Source organism: Convolutriloba macropyga, chromosome 10, assembly GCF_964194025.1.
Source record: "Convolutriloba macropyga chromosome 10, txConMacr16.3, whole genome shotgun sequence".
Classification (NCBI taxonomy): domain Eukaryota; kingdom Metazoa; phylum Xenacoelomorpha; order Acoela; family Convolutidae; genus Convolutriloba; species Convolutriloba macropyga.
This window is the reverse complement of record NC_134477.1, coordinates 49,028,491-49,045,886: the sequence shown is the minus strand read 5'-3', so window position 1 is coordinate 49,045,886 and position 17,396 is coordinate 49,028,491. Positions and strand designations below refer to the sequence as shown.

Below are 17,396 nucleotides of genomic sequence, written 5' to 3'. Positions count from 1 at the left end.
TGTATAATATCCTTTTGCAACAAATGTTCTGGTTTTTTGCAAGTTCAGACCTGTAGCTTTCAAATATAGGTTCCAAGAATAGTTTTCCTTTTCCGTACCACAATGAGCAAAGAAAGTTGTTGTCAGATGAAGCTTTTAATTTGGCGGAAGATCAGAAAGAGCAACCCAAACAGTATAGGCTGAGCAATCATTGGCTTTAAAATTCAACTACATCTATGTTTAAAATGAGTTCCATGTTGATTGTCTGGTCATCGAAAAGACTTGTTAGCTTGAGATCCGTTTCGGTTTCTGGGTTAGCGTAATCTACAATTTCGTTCATGTTTTTTTCTACGTTCTCCTTCAGTTTTTCTGCAAAGTTAAGAAAAATCACTTCTCCGCTGACATTTTTTTCTGTGTCATTTACGTAGTTATCCGTTAGTTTCTTTGTTTCACTTTTTGTAAAATTGGGAGTAGGCATATTGTCGTGGGGATGCATAATTTTTTGCCATTTCAGCAGATCGAAAAAAGCTTTGTTCGGTAGACAATGTCGAGCAGCAACCGCAATTGAACCCATTGACGCATTATGAAAAGTTACATTCGAGTTACACGTTATCGGATTCGAAGAAAACTGAAAACTTCTTCCTGCCACATCAGTGCCATCACTGTCATCGAGATCATCTTCGTCATAATCATTGGAGGTCACCTCAGATTTTTCTCCAATTGGGAGGTCAAATTCAGGTTCGGGTTCAAAAGAGGCTTCGTTTTCAAGATAATCGTCAGCAGAACATTGCGAACTCACTTGTGTATCTGTTTCCTCAGTTTCAACTTCTTCTAAGATTCTTCTTTTGACCCGCCTTTTCCGTTGATTTCTAAATTGTCTTTTTGCTGAAAGTTCACAATCAGTAGGTGTAGAAATGCTCGACAGACTTGTAGTTTAGTTGGCACTACTGTCACCAGATCCTAAGATTGCACTTGTGGTACTTGACGAAAATGTCAGCTGAGTCGGGACATCAGGACTTTAGTATCTAGGAGTCGTTGGTTACAAATTTTCTCGGTTTAGCGGTACGTGCTTTTCCTTATGTGGGCACCTACATTTGAGACTACTGTTTTTGAAGTAGTTTGATCCGTAACTCACAGTTATTTCTTCACCAAGCCCTCTGGAGTCTATTACATGAAGAAACGCGCACTTGTTGTGGGGAGAAAAGAACGTGTGTATCCTAGGAACAACTTGGTATCAGGCACACAAGAGTGATTTGCGAAACGAATGGAGCCAAGCAGTACTACTTCATCCTGCTCAAGCTCGCCACGCATTAAAGACAAATCGGACATCTCATTTTACAGTTCAAGAGGATCAGTTTCAATTGGGCCCGCAGGAAAAAGTCTAGGGGGTTGCAATGAAGGTTTTAATGACTTTCCCGTATTGTTGAAGAGGCCGTAGCCGCCATAGTTGTGGGGCAAGATTTTAAACCCTGATGCAATACAAAGCTCATATAGTTCTTTTAACGAAAAATAAGCCTTTGAAAGCTGTTTGTCGAATTGCTTGCGGCTGTCGAACTGTTCGAAGCTGTTCAGGGGCAGCATCATTTGAGGACAGACATTAAAACTGCTTAAAACCTGACGCACAACTTGTCCATCCGCAATAATTAAATCTTCGCATGTAATCATATCATTTAAAAAATTTGACCAGTGATTACTTTATGCCCGTCATTGAGATAATTTCGAAGAACTTTTTAAACAGGTTGTTTTATGGAAACGGAATCATTTTTTTAATTAACTGTTTAAGTCAGGATCATTAGACAGTACAAACTTTCATACGCTGGCAAACAGCAAAATAGCGATCTATGAAAGTTACAAAAAGTTGGTTCAAGTTCACAAAACATAACCGACTAACGTCGGGAGACTATATAAAAAAGTTACAAATGGTTAGTTCAAGTTCACTAAACAAAACCGACTAACGTCGGGAGAATTGCTCTTGAACGACTAGAGAGAGAGAGCTCTTATCAATTACAAATTGCAGCCTGATCATTAGAGGTTAATAAATACAGCTTTAAAATTTTAAAGTGAAAAATTGACATCGATTTTGGCGCACTTATCATTTGACTTTCAGTACTAAATTGCCGCCAATTGAATTTAGCAACTTGAAAATATGAATGAGAAAAATTATGATCACTTGAAACGCAGAAAATCAAGGGCGTAAAAGTCACTCAAAAAATCAAAAAGTTCAAGCGAAAGTTTTACATAAAGACCAAAACGTTTACAATAATTGCTACGAAGTTCGTTCGAGATCAATTAAAAGGTAAAACAGCACTCCTTAGTGAAAATGGACATTTTCAGGCAAAATGCTCGCGTTTCAGGCAGAATCCTCACTAATTTTCTTCTAAGCTGGAATGTCAACCTCGGCAATCCTTGCCGTATTGCTACGCCGATTTTCTAGCTTTCTCAAAAGCGAGCCCAGGAGTATCAGGGTACTTCTGCTGCACAACCTCTGAAAGCAAGAAAACAATCTCTTATAAACTTTTATGCCGATTACCTCTTGTATTGAAGTGCTGGTTTTTGCAGGTTTAAAATTTTAACGCGCAGGAGGGATCTTTTTAAAATGCTAATAACGCGCAAGAGGGACTTTTTTAAAATGCTAATGGAAAGGAAGGTTTCATGTCTAATTTTAAAAAATACTCGTAAACTTGTCGAGAATTTTACTGGGAGCTTCAATTCTACGATCAGCCTCATGTCTTTTTGGCGCCAGAATGAAATTTCCACGCTCATTTTCCAGAAACAGCTTCTCAAATATTGCTCTACCCAGCTTTCCGACATCAGCGTGAATCGTCATAATGTTTTCAACGTTGTGCGTGACTGCTGTGCTACCTGCGCTCCGCGAAGGACAATAATCGATACTTTGCAACCCATGAATAACCAAAAGGCGAGTTTCTTTCCATTGAGTATCCTAAACAGTTACATGTAACGAACCCTGTGCATTTTATTCACAAGAACTAAAGCTTCTGTGATGTTTGAGAGTTTGAGATCTTTTGAAAAGGCTAGGAAGTAATGTTCATTTCATAAAAAGCAGCAAAAAATTAAATGAGCGATGGGGTACCTTAGCGTCAATTCCTAAGCATATGTTTGCCCGTCTTTTTTCGTCCCCTTTCTTCAGCTCCTCAAAAACTTTCATCCAACCATTCATCTCTACAACATGCCCATATAGGTGTTCCTGGAGAAGACGGCAATTTGAGCTGGTGGTCGCAGAAGTAGAAGGTTGAGAAAGACCGGGATCAGGCTAAAAAAGGAGCAAATATTTCAAAGCACAGCAACGACATTTATCAGTTTGCCCTTCTACCGTTAGCCAGTCCCTCATAGTTTTCGACAATTTCAAAGATGCGCTTAACACTCTCTAGGATGCCATTTGTAATTAATTAAAAAAAGAGTCACACTTTACCATATTGTTCGTTTTCTTTGCTGAAATGACTGGCTGAGATGACGCAGAATTGGAGGCGTTTGACTTTTCAACGCCAGCTGGTTTACCACAAGAGACTACCGCACTGTTCATCACGGGTGCACGTCCTTGACACAAGAAATCAACCTCATCAACAACAGGTGCCTGAGGAGTAGCAAGCACAGTTTTTCGCAATTCAGACGGCCGTTTACCTGCATCTATTTACCGCTTATAGTTTTTCATGAGTTCCTCAACTTTTTTCAGGTTTCCTTTTACCAACAAACGACAGGGCACTTTTCTATCTTTGAATCGCAGGTCGAACCTATCAGCTTTGATTAAACTTAGCATTTCAGATGGCTTAGTCTTGGGGGGCCATTTAAAGCAACTTACAGTAATCAAAATCAGCTCTTTGTCAACGAAGAGCCACGCTGTGTTGTTTGCTAAAATACTCGATCGAAAACTGTCTTCTCTTTCGACCTCCGAGTCAAATAGGTTGATGCTTTTCTTGCAATCAGTTCTCGAAGTTGGTTTCATTTTCAACAAACTAAAAACTTTTCAATTTTACTACGTTCGATTGCAACGAAATAGAGAAAGCAAAAATTTCAAAATGTTTGGAATCAATCTAAATTTTAACTCTTTAACCACTTTCGTTTTTTCAGTGTCAAAGTGCTGAAATTGAAACAGAATACTAAGAGTTTGAAGAATAAACGAACAATGAGTCAAGTATAATCAATCTAAAAATCTAAGGTGGCCATTAGATGGAATAGTAATGTTTTCTGCATTTAGAGTCAATCCAAAATTCAAAAAACAAAAGAAAAACGAAACATGTTAGATTTTAATTATGTATCTGTGTAATTTACTGCTCCTGCTATTAGCTGCTCTATAGTAAACTTCAAGTAGAGTGTCATTCACTCACTTTACCTTATCACTTTGAAGTTAAGAAAAGTCAATTTAATAACGAGGAAGTCATTTGTGGAAAATCGAGGAAAATCATGTGTGACCACAAAATACTCGCTACACTAAAAGCTCGCGAAAAAAACCAAGAGAAGGACAAAAACAGCCTCAGCTAATGCTTCGCGGCTATTAATCAAAGTCTAATAACAGAACAAAATATCAAGTCATCAAACCAAATGGAAGATGGTAACAAAGACTTTAAGGGCTTTATTCAGCATTTCATGGCTCAGAATCACTCTCATCAATTTGTGCATTGCTTAAATTTTGACCGCCAGACTCTTCATTCTGTCGCTTTTTTGTCTCTCTCAGCCATTTGTTTCTCTCAGCCATTGCCTTTTCTTTCATTTGTGCGCACCAGAATAGGTCACATTTCATTTTCTTGTACTGCACTTCCTCCATATCCGACATAATCGCAGACCAACGGATGTCGTTGTAAGCCTCAGGCCTCAGACGAGGGGGAAATGCTTCTTCACAAGCCCTTGAACATACAAAAAACCTTAACAATTTCAGCTCTTCGTTTAAGGAAGACAGAGAAAACCAATTAAATCCAATTTTTCAAAAACTTCGAAAGCTGCTAAAAGTTCCGTAACCACTTTTTGCCGTGATGAGCGTTTAGGGTCTGCAACTTTATTGAGGTAAGTCATACTAAAAAATTTAAGTTTCTTGAAAAACAGTACTTGCAAATACCTTTAAAAAGCTTAGATCTTTTCAGAGATACGGGTTTCTGCACCTCGCTCTCTCTCGATGGAGAAATTATTTTCCGCTGAAGACCCCTTTCTTACCAAAATGCTGTTCTTAGCACCCTTCCGAACTCATCGAGAGTTGAGGGTACAGGAATATTGTCAATGTGAACGTCTTCATAGAAACTAGGTAGCACTTCACTGGTCTCCTTGTCCACAGAGTCATCTAATTTCTTGAGTTTTTTCTAAAAGTCAAAAAACTCTATAAGAAATTGATTTCATCCAGAAAACAACATACATCAAAATAACTTCCAGATCTCAACAGCCAAATATATTTGAAAAGCATATTTGAAGATTAAAGTTGAACATTTGTGAAGTGCTTTTGAGCGAAAACTTGTACAAAACCAGTGAAAAATCATATACTCTCAACTCTTTGAAATGTTGTAGCTGGCTTTCTAATTTTTTATTGCAATCCTGTACTGTTTTCTTATAGACTCGAAGAAGTTCACTGATCATACGTTTGTCTTCGTTTATGACTTCCACAATCCTTGCATGATTTGAGCACTTCTAAACAGGTCAGCATAACCGACATTGGAGAGAAATCAAACTAACCAAAAATTCTGCTTTTGCAGGCCAAGATACAACAGCAAAAACTCGATGAACAAAGTCCTAACACGTTGCAAAAAGAATTATTTTATCTTTACACCGTTTATAAAATTGATCAATATTTCAAGATGCAAAGAAAAGAAAGCAACAGATCTAACCAGAACCCTGGGACTTTCAGGTCCAAAACTCTGAATTGGTGTCAAATATTGCCAGCTCAGCGCGCTCCCTTACGTGGGGTAACGTCCTAATCACCAATACACTGGTCCGCAAACGCACCATAAGTTTCTTGATTTTTCTGAACTCCACGTCCATCGCACCTGGTGGACCATGCTTCAGTAGAACGCAATCAACCTCAGAGCCATCAATCATTAGCGATGTTTTATCGTCATCATTTATATTCATACCCTCATTCATTTGCCACCGAGGATCAAACAAATTCAATTTTAAAACTTGGCAATCTTCCGTAAGGAACACGAACTCAATTTTCAAAGGCATCTCTAGAATTAATAGTAAACGATTTAGACCGTTAGCTGAACGAGTCTCATTAACAAAAATTCTTGTTACAAAATATAGATTTGGTAACAATGTCATTTGAATTCAACCACCAAAAGTGAACTAAATTAAACCAAGGACTAACTTAATTCTCACTTAATTTATGGTCAACAGGAGAAAACCTCGAAAGAACAAACTAATTTTCAAAAACCAAAGTCAACCGCAAATTCGAGCCTAATTATTGAATCTATTTTTAGCGCGCGCAGCGGATAAAATCCGCCGAGTAGAAATAAGGATGCAGGCAGAAACACCCGCAAACATGAAGCTAAATAAATTTTAATCTATTTTTACTGGTCGAAGCGGATAGAATCCGCTGAGAGGATAAAACGATGCAGGAAGTAACACCCACAAACACGAGCCTAATTAATGAATCTGTTTGTAACAGGCGAAGCGGATAGAATCCGCTGAGTGGACATAGCGATGCAGGCAGAGACAACCGAAAACACGAGCCTAAAATTTGAGTCTACTTGTACCGGGTGAAGCGGATAAAATCCACTGAGAGGACATAACGATGCAGGCAGAAACACCCGCAAACACGAGCCTAATTAATGAATCTGTCTGAAACGGGCGAAGCGGATAGAAACCGCTGAGTGGACATACCGATTCAGGCAGAGACACCCGCAAACACGAGCCTAATATTTGAATCTAATTGTACCGGGCGAAGCGGATAAAATCCGCTGAGAGGACAAAACGATGCAGGCAGCAACACCCACAACACGAGCCTAATTAATGAATCTGTTTGTAACAGGCGAAGCGGATAGAAACCGCTGAGTGGACATAGTGATGCAGTCAGAGACAACCGCAAACACGAGCCTAAAATTTGAATCTAATTTTAGCGGCGAAGCGGATAAAATCCGCTGAGAGGACAAAACGATGCTAGCAGTAACACCCACAAACACGAGCCAAATAATGAATCTTTGTAACAGGCGAAGCGGATAGAATCCGCTGATTGGACATAGCGATGCAGGCAGAGACAACCGCAAACACGAGCCTAAAATTTGAGTCTACTTGTACCGGGTGAAGCGGATAAAATCCACTGAGAGGACATAACGATGCAGGCAGAAACACCCGCAAACACGAGCCTAACTAATGAATCTTTCTGAAACGGGCGAAGCGGATAGAAACCGCTGAGTGGACATAGCTGTGCAGGCAGAGACAACCGCAAACACGAGCCTAAAATTTGAGTCTACTTGTACCGGGCGAAAGAGATAAAATCCGCTGAGAGGATATAACGATGCACGCAGAAACACCCGCAAACACGAGCCTAATTAATCAATCTGTCTGTAATGGGCGAAGCGGATAGAAACCGCAGAGTGGAGATAGCGATGCACGCAGAGACACCTGCAAACACGAGCCTAAAATTTGAATCGACTTGTACTGGGCAAAGCGGATCAAATCCGCTGAGAGGACATAGCGATGCAGGCAGGGAAATCCGCAAACACGAGCCTGTAATTTGAATCTTTGTACCGGGCCAACCGGAGAGAATCCGCTGAGTGGACATAGCGATGCAGGCAGAAAAACCCGCAAACACGAACCTAGAAATCGAAACTATTGTACCTGGTGAAGCTGCTAGAATCCTAACTTAAAGCCACATCAAAATTATCTCACTTTTCAGGGCTTCAGCAAGCGATTAAATTAACAGATGCTCGAAGAAAAAATGGAGGTGAGACGATGAATTAACCTCGATGAGTATACACAAGAAATTGCGAAAAGAATTGTACCAGTAGTTAGGTATCAACAAACAAAAAGATATAATGAAACAAATTGAATGAAATTGCTGCACGAACACAAACAACGAAAACAAGAGTCAATCAAATTAGTGCAGCTGATATTCTCTCACAACAAAATTCATTGCACAAACCAATGCTTTTCTACCTTTCAAAAGAAGGTGGACACGGTCACTCAGAAACAAATTTCTTTTGTAAACTTCTTGATGAAGTTTAAAGAAGGGCAGCTCCGAGTGCCTTAGCACCGCATTGAATTGTTGGATATTCCAATGGCTGCAATTCTTTTTCAATACTGAGCACACTATAACTTTTGGACGATTTTCAAAGCCCCTGATGGCAGTGTACAAACTTCTCAGTTTATCAACAACAACTGATGGATCATCCCGGGTTCACTCTAATTTGGCAAATTGTTGCCACCAACAGATAAGTTGACATTCTTATATACATAGAGGGTATCGAGTAACAGATGAAATTGTTCGACTCGTCCGACTGACAGTGAATAAGTGACGCAGTTCCTGATACAAACACTATCGAAGATTGAGTCCCCTACTATTGCAGTATGCACTCTTTCACCAACGAAATTGTTAAAAATGAACCCAGCGTTCCTCCCGTGGGATTGAAACTTTGTTACCCTGCCAAGGACTTGGTTTTCTGCAAAAAGCGGCTTGAGGGCTTTTTTGGGAGGTGCATTAGCGGAAGCATAAGATCTGCCGATTCGCTTACGGTCCTGGTTTTCAACAACAAAATCTAAAGCTATACACAAATTATAAACGCTTAGCGACTAATACACTACATTAGAAACTTCCCACCAATAGTTTAGTAGTACAGATATAGTATGAAGCGCGTATTGTGTACTGGCATATAGCCTATCGAATTCGCCTTGACGAGAGCTTTCCAACGATATAATTTTTCTATGGGTCGTTCCGCGATTGGTCGCGACGATCTGGGCTGCTGCCAGACAATGGGTTGCTACCCGACGATCTGTGCTGCTGCCCGACGAGATTGATTTCAACGTGCCGACTCGACGAATTCTCGACACTCAACTCATACTACTTCTCTTGCGTCATCTTTATACATGCTTACCTCGAGGAGGTAAAGACGCATTCGATGAGCTGCTCGCTGCTGTTAATTGACCTGACAGCGCCCGCAAAAGCATGTCACGTGTCCAGAAGGAAGTTGTGAACGAAAATTTCACTATCTCATGTCAGTTAGCCGGTATAAAGGTGCAGTAAATTAGAAAGTGGTAAAAAAAAATATTCGAGAATATCTCTAGCTGGACAGTGTATTGAGATAAATAAAAAAAGTTTGCAACTGAGGGGGTATTGGGGGGGGGGGTTGGGGTGGGGGGAGGGGTTGTTGGGCGCTGGTTGGGACTGGGCCTATGGTATGTGTCAGAAAAAGGCTTATATCTCAAAAACTACTGAACCAAACTTAAAAAATGAATATGTTTTGGAATCAGCATGAACTGGGGCTTTGATATAAGGTTAAAAAAGTTACAAAAATACGGGAATCAAAACTGGATTTTTGCCCTTCTGAGTGAAATTGGCTCCTTATCAATAAAAATTTGGGAAATCGAAAAATTGGGTCATGAAAGTGGATCGATTCTTTTTGACCCCAATATATTCATAAAGAGTTTTAAATGAGCAAAAAAAAGATATAACATAGTTGTAAAAGCGATTTTTGAGGAAAAAGTTATTAAAATAAACGACTTTGAAAATTTGAAAATTTTGCGAAAATCGACCCTGATTCCGGTCTCTAAATTGCTCTCGTATTCTCTTGTTTCACATTTCTACAAAAATATAATTATATAGCCGTTGGAAGCGTGAGTTCTTTTTTATTATGATACCAAATACTTGTATGTTTTGTCTTAAAAAAAGGTCAATTTAGTCAAAGTACCACAAAAATTCCCAATTTTTGGCACCTAAGTAGCTAATTTTTCAAAAATTTCAAATACAAATAAAAAAATCGAAAAGAGATCTATATATATTCTAAAAGTACATTATCACGGTAACAAAACGAGCCAATATAGGTTTTCTATTTCGTCTTCTTCAAATGTTATTAACAATTGTTTTTCATGAAGTTCGACATTTTCTTCACTTAATTCGACGGTTCATTAAAATCTTTTTTAACAAATTAAAATATTGGCATTTAATTCTACGTATACTCATAAAGTACGTAATCACGGCAGCAAAATGGGCTGACATAGACTTTCTCACTTGTCTTTTTCTAAAAGATTTTAACAGACGTTTTTCATGAAGTTCGACATTTTCTTCACATATTTCGAAGGTTCATTAAAATTTTGTGAACAAATCAAAATATTAGCAATTACTTCTACACAAACTCATAAACTAAGTTATCACGGCAACAAAATGGGCTAACCTAAACTTTTCATCTCGTCTTCTTCAAAAACTTATTACCAGACGTTTTTCATGAAGTTCGACAGTTTCTTCACTTAATGCGACAGTTCATTAAAATTTTGTGAAGAAATCAAAATATTGGCATTCTACTTCTACACAAACTAATAAAGTATTTAAAGTACGTTATCATGGCAACAACATGGACTAACATAGACTTTCCAACTCGTCTTCTTCAAAAAGTAATTAACAGAGGTTTTTCATGAAACTCCACATTTTCTTCCCTTAATTCGACGGTTCGTTGAAATTTTTTAATTAAATCGAATTATTGACATTTAATTCTACACAAACTCATAAAGTACGTTATCACGGCAACAAAATGGGCTAACATAGACTTTCCAACTGGTCTTCTTCAAAAAGTTATTAACAGAGGTTTTTCATGAAGTTCGACAGTTTCTTCACGTAATTCGACGGTTCATTAAAATTTTGTGAAGAAATCAAAGTATTGGCATTCTACTTCTACACAAACTAATAAAGTATTTAAAGTACGTTATCATGGCAACAACATGGACTAACATAGACTTTCCATCTCGTCTTCTTCAAAAAGTTATTAACAGAGGTTTTTCATGAAGTTCGACAGTTTCTTCACGTAATTCGACGGTTCATTAAAATTTTGTGAAGAAATCAAAGTATTGGCATTTACTTCTACACAAACTAACAAAGTATATAAAGTACGTTATCATGGCAACAACATGGGCTAACATAGACTTTCCAACTCGTCTTCTTCAAAAAGTAATTAACAGAGGTTTTTCATGAAATTCTACATTTTCTTCCTTAATTCGACGGTTCGTTAAAATTTTTTAAACAAATCAAAACATAGACTTTCCATCAAAGTATTGGCATTTACTTCTACACAAACTAATAAAGTATATAAAGTACGTTATCATGGCAACAAAATGGGCTAACATAGACTTTCCAACTCGTCTTCTTCAAAAAGTAATTAACAGAGGTTTTTCATGAAATTCTACATTTTCTTCCTTAATTCGACGGTTCGTTAAAATTTTTTAAACAAATCAAAATATTAGCACTTAATTCTACACAAAGTCATAAAGTACGTTATCACGGCAACAAAATGGGCTAACATAGACTTTCTAACTGGTCTTTTTCAAAAAGTTATTAACAGAGGTTTTTCATGAAACTCGCCATTTTCTTCATTTAATTCGACGGTTCATTAAAATTTTTTAACCAAATCGAAACATTAGCTTTTAATTGTACACAAAAACTTATAAAGCACGTTATCACAGTAACAAAACGGGCTAATATAGGCTTCTAAACTCGTTTTTTTTTTCAAAAAGTTGTTAACAAACGTTTTTAAGGGAGTTCGAAATTTTCTTCACTTAATTGGAGATTTCTTTAAAATTCCGTACACAAATCAAACTATTGGCTTTTTTTTCTACATAATTCCAAAAATTGCATGAGTGGGGCAACAAAACGGTCTAATATAGACTTCTCAACTCGTCTTTTTTAAAAATTGTTAACAAACTTTTATAATTAAGTTCGATATTTTCTACACCTAATTGGAGATTTCATTAAAATTCCGTATACAAATCAAACTATTGGCTTTTAGTTCTACACAATTTCCAAAAATTCATTATCGAGGCAACAAAACGGGCTGATATAGACTTCTCAACTTGTCTTTTTCAAAAAGTTGTTGACAAACGTTTTTAAAGAAGTTCGACATTTTCTTCACCTAATTGGAGATTACATTAAAAATCCGTATACAAATCAATCTACTGGCTTTTATTTATACACAATTTCAAAAACTGCTCTAACGGGACAACAGAACGGTCTAATATAAACTTCTCAACTCGTCTTTTTCAAAAAGTTGTTAACAAACGTTTTTAATGAAGTTCGACAATTTCTTCACCTAATTGGAGATTTCATTAAAAGTCCGTATAGAAACAGGTTATTGGCTTTTTTTTCTACACGATTTTCAAAAGTGCATTATCGGGGCAACAAAACGGGCTAGTAAAGACTCCTCAACTCGTCTTTTTCAAAAAGTTGTTAACAGACGTTTTTCATGAATTTCGACATTTTCTTCACATAGTTCGAAGGTTCATTAAAATTTTTTAAACAAATAAAAAATTGGCATTTAATTCTACGTATACTCATTAACTACGTTATCAGGGCTGCAAAATGGGCTGATATAAACTTTCTAACTCGTCTTCTTAAAAAAGTTATTAACAGAGGTTTATCATTAAGTTCGACATTTTCTTCACCTATTTCGAAGGTTCATTAAAATTTTGTGAACAAATCAAAATATTAGCAATTACTTCTACACAAACTCATAAACGAAGTTATCACGGCAACAAAATGGGCTAAACTAGGATTTTCATCTCGTCTTCTTCAAAAAGTTATTACCAGACGTTTTTCATGAAGTTCGACAGTTTCTTCACTTAATTCGACAGTTCATTAAAATTTTGTGAAGAAATCAAAGTATTGGCATTTTACTTCTACACAAACTAATAAAGTATATAAAGTACGTTATCATGGCAACAACATGGGCTAACATAGACTATCCAACTCGTCTTCTTCAAAAAGTAATTAACAGAGGTTTTTCATGAAATTCTACATTTTCTTCCTTAATTCGACGGTTCGTTAAAATTTTTTAAACAAATCAAAATATTAGCACTTAATTCTACACAAACTCATAAAGTACGTTATCACGGCAACAAAATGGGCTAACATAGACTTTCCAACTGGTCTTCTTCAAAAAGTTATTAACAGAGGTTTTTCATGAAACTCGACATTTTCTTCATTTAATTCGACGGTTCATTAAATTTTTTTAAACAAATCGAAACATTAGCTTTTAATTGTAAACAAAAAAATATAAAGCACGTTATCACGGCAACAAAACGGGCTAATATAGGCTTCTAAACTCGTTTTTTTTTTCAAAAAGTTGTTAACAAACGTTTTTAATGAAGTTCAACATTTTCTTCACCTAATTGAAGATTTCTTTAAAATTCCGTATACAAATCAAACTATTGGCTTTTATTTCTACACAATTTCAAAAAATTCATTATCGGGGCAACAAAACGGGCTAATATAGACTTCTCAAATTGTCTTTTTCAAAAAGTTGTTGACAAACGTTTTTAAAGAATTTCGACATTATCTTCACCTAATTGGAGATTTCATTAAAAATCCGTATACAAATCAATCTACTGGCTTTTATTTCTAAACAATTTCAAAAAGTGCTCTATCGGGACAACAGAACGGTCTAATATAGACTTCTCAACTCGTCTTTTTCAAAAAGTTGTTAACAAACGTTTTTAATGAAGTTCGACAATTTCTTCACCTAATTGGAGGTTTAATTAAAAGTCCGTATAGAAACAGGTTATTGGCTTTTATTTCTACACGATTTTCAAAAGTGCATTATCGGGGCAACAAAACGGGCTAGTAAAGACTCCTCAACTCGTCTTTTTCAAAAAGTTGTTAACAAACGTTTCGAATGAAGTTCGACATTTTCTTCAACTAATTGGAAATTCCGTATTCAAATCAAATTATTGGCTTTAAGTTCATTATCAGGGCACCAAAACGGGCTAAAATAGACTTACCAACTTGTCTTTTTCGAAATGCTATTAACAAAAGTTTTTCATTAAGTTCCAGATTTTCTTCACCTAGTTCGCTCAAGAGTGTAGTAAAGAGTGGAATAAAGAGTGTAATTATAGTGTATTTTTCAAAGTGTAATAAGAGTGTAAACAGTGTACATAAATGTGTCATTTTCTCAAAATTACACTCTTACACTCTTATCTCAGCTAATTAAGAGTGGTACTGGCCTTATACCCTTATTCTCGCTTAATAACGGTGGAATACGGGTGTACACCTCTGCCCGGGTGTTTATGTTTTTCTTACGCTATCTTCAAAAATTACAGAACCTATAAATAATAGTTTTAATCCTACAGCGAAAATTTTTAACTTACGCGATTTTTCTTTGATACTCAGTTTTAAACACCATGGAATGACGATTTTTTTGACGAGGCTGAAACTGTTTCAGTTATAACAGTTTGAAAATGTTTCTACGTATAAAAAGAGACATTTGTGATTGCTTTGACTTGAGAAAGTTTTCTGAAAAACCAGACCGTCAACAAATAGTCAAAATGTTCCACAAGCGGATGCCATGAGAACAACTGGACAACGCATTACAGTGCAGAGGTGAACCCAAAATTTCAGCCTTAGTAAAATCGGCTCGTTAAATATAATGAACGAAATCAGATGACATCCTTTGTATCTTACTTTTCACAAAAGGGGTTCCGCCAATTTTGCGAAATAAAAAAAAATTCGGCGCGAAGACTAGGTAACAATTCTGGTAGTACGTTTCCGCTCAATTAAGGTATCTATTATTCGCATTCAAAGTATCTCTAATCCGCAATTCAGTCTAATTAAATGCGCGGCTTTTGAGCATGCAAAAGTGGTTTTAATGCTCTGCAAAAGAACATTCGGAACGAAAAGTTGGTTAAAAGTCTTGTAGCATGTTTCCGCTCAATTTAGGTATCTATTATTCGCATTAAAAGTATCTCTAATCCACACTCGAGCCCAATTAAATGCGCTCATTTTGAGCATGCAAAAGTGGTTTAATATTTAAAAAAAAATTAAGATTTTAATGAAGCTTTTTAAAGCTTCAAAATGATTTAAATAACACCAAGTAACAAAGACAAAGTAGTTCCCCGGACTGTTTCAGGTCATCTGGTCACTTGTTCGCAGCACTTGGTGAAGTGGTCACACAAACATCAAATGGTCAAACATCAAATGCTCACACAAATCCAATCCAATTTTAATCACTCTAACTCTAATGACAGGGAATGACAATTCTGTAATCAGTTATTCTGTATCAAAAAACTACCAAAAAAACTACCAAAATGTCTGAATGTTTTAATGCCTAATGTCTTAATGTCTACTGTCATAGATTGTGTATATATGAATTTATTATTTGTGTGATTTATTAATAGAGAGGAGAAAGAGAGAGAAAGAGGAAGAGAGAGAGATAGGGAGGGAGAAAGATAGAGAGGGAGGGAAGCAGGGAGAGAGAGGGAGTGCGCGCAGAATGGAGGGATTTTTCGGAAAAAAAATAAAATTCGACAAACTCCAACTTCAACGGAGGAATTTTTCTTTTTTGACATGGATGCAGTGTGTCTAAACTAATAGTGAAAATAGAGGAAAATAATTTTAGAGGAAGAGAGAGAGAGAGAGAGAGAGAGAGAACAAAATGGAGGGATTTTTCAGAAAAAATAAATAGGCTTGTAAACTTGTGAATAGACCCAAAAACGAAGTTGTATTTTTTAAAGATCAATTTTGAGGCAAATTGTGACAGTAATGTAAGAGGGGGTCTGCAAGGGTACCTTGTTTTTTATGGACTTTGTGTTTAATTGTCTCCCTCTCCCACCTATTCAACCACCCGCACCTACAAACATGTAAAGGGACGCTTTAAAATTGAGAACAAATCACAATTATGTATTTCGGGTTCCGTTAAATGACACGACATTGCCTCATTTTTCAAACGCTTACGGTACCAGTTCACGTGGAAAATGGTTTTTCACAACTTGCGAGGTTTTCGAATTTGTGAGCAAACTAAACCGAACATAAAGGGGTTCGTTGATAAGGTAATAGTTCTCTATAAATCTGTAATTGGACGCTACCTGTAAATGTGTCCAAATTTAATAGACACCTGTAAATGGCGGCATAATGAGTTAACTACAACAGATGCAGAATTGAGGGATTTTCCGGAGAAAAATCGATGGATTGTTCCTGACACCTGAAAGCTCGTAATTAGACGCAAAATTATTGAGTACTGCTTTTAACAACTTCATTGGAAAGAACTCATTAAAACTGAACAAATACAATTGAAAGGCACTCATTAACTCAAATTTAGCAAGAAAAAGCGGTAATCAATTCATAGTTGTTTTTCCACCGAAATTTACCTCTGTGCAATCTTACCTTGTTAATGGACGAATAAGAGGAGTTAAGAAGCTCCTACAGAAAAAAATCTGCGTTCTATAGACGGAAAATTTCACCTAAATGCTAGGTTCATTGATGAAATAGCCGATTCAACCCCAGAGCATAAAAAATGAAAATTTTATCTGCAGCAAAAACAATTCTAAATGGCTCCAATTTAAGAATTGAGGACCTCTTGAGGACATCCGATATTGATAAAAAGCAACATATTTTTGTTTCCAGTGGTTTAATGCACATCCTAATTGTTGGGGACATGCCTGGTTTTATCTTGGACATCACACAGACGGAGTTTTGTGTCTTTATTGATCGGGCATCAACTGATACCAGCTTTTTCCTCTCATTTCAGCATCAGAAACAACTGCTCTGCAACTACTTTCTGTTTCTGCCAATACAGCTCAAGAATCAGTGAACGAACCTAATAGAGTTGTAAGCAATCCAGTATTGCTTAAAAGTCATGCTTCAATGCAAACAAATGCTCAATCACCTACCCAGCCGCCCATGAGATCGTACATGAATAGAATATCAAAAAACTCTAGTAAGACAAACTTAAGAACCGTTTATAGAAAGAGTGTTGATATTCTAATGCAGAGGGAACCATTATAGAACAATATACGTCAAGGAGGACATACTTTATTTTGGTATGATGTTGTTAAATACGCTGATCAGAAACAAATATCTATCAGCGCATTGGCAAAAGTCTTGAAAACGACAGCGGTCCAGAGATACAAATTGCATAAGAAGCCAATTTATAGAAAAAGCCTTATTTTGCAATTAATTGAGGCAATTTCCTTACTTAAAGGAAAAAGTGACGCGTTCCGCGAACGAATTGCGATTGCCTCAAAAACTGGAAACTGGACTGATGTGCTGTCTACTGCTCGAAAACACCCTATTGTGTACTGTTTGGGTCAAAATCAACTTATCCCTTCCCTGAGATCTATCAAAGAAACGTCAGGTCGACTAGTTAAAACTTTCTTGGCTGTGTGTAAACCAGATCAGACATTTTCAGGCTTTCGCGTTAGCTTCAAAAATATGGTGAAAATTCACTGTTTTCTGAGATACAACCACATGAACCTGTTGGGTTTACAAGTTGATATATGGGGAGATGTTG

General features: G+C 36.7%; 1 protein-coding gene across 1 annotated transcript in view; it reads right to left on the bottom strand.

Moving 5' to 3' along the window:
- LOC142348057 (uncharacterized) overlaps positions 1 to 17,396 on the bottom strand; it is a 154,699-nt gene that overhangs the window by 32,702 nt on the left and 104,601 nt on the right. The window lies entirely within an intron of this gene.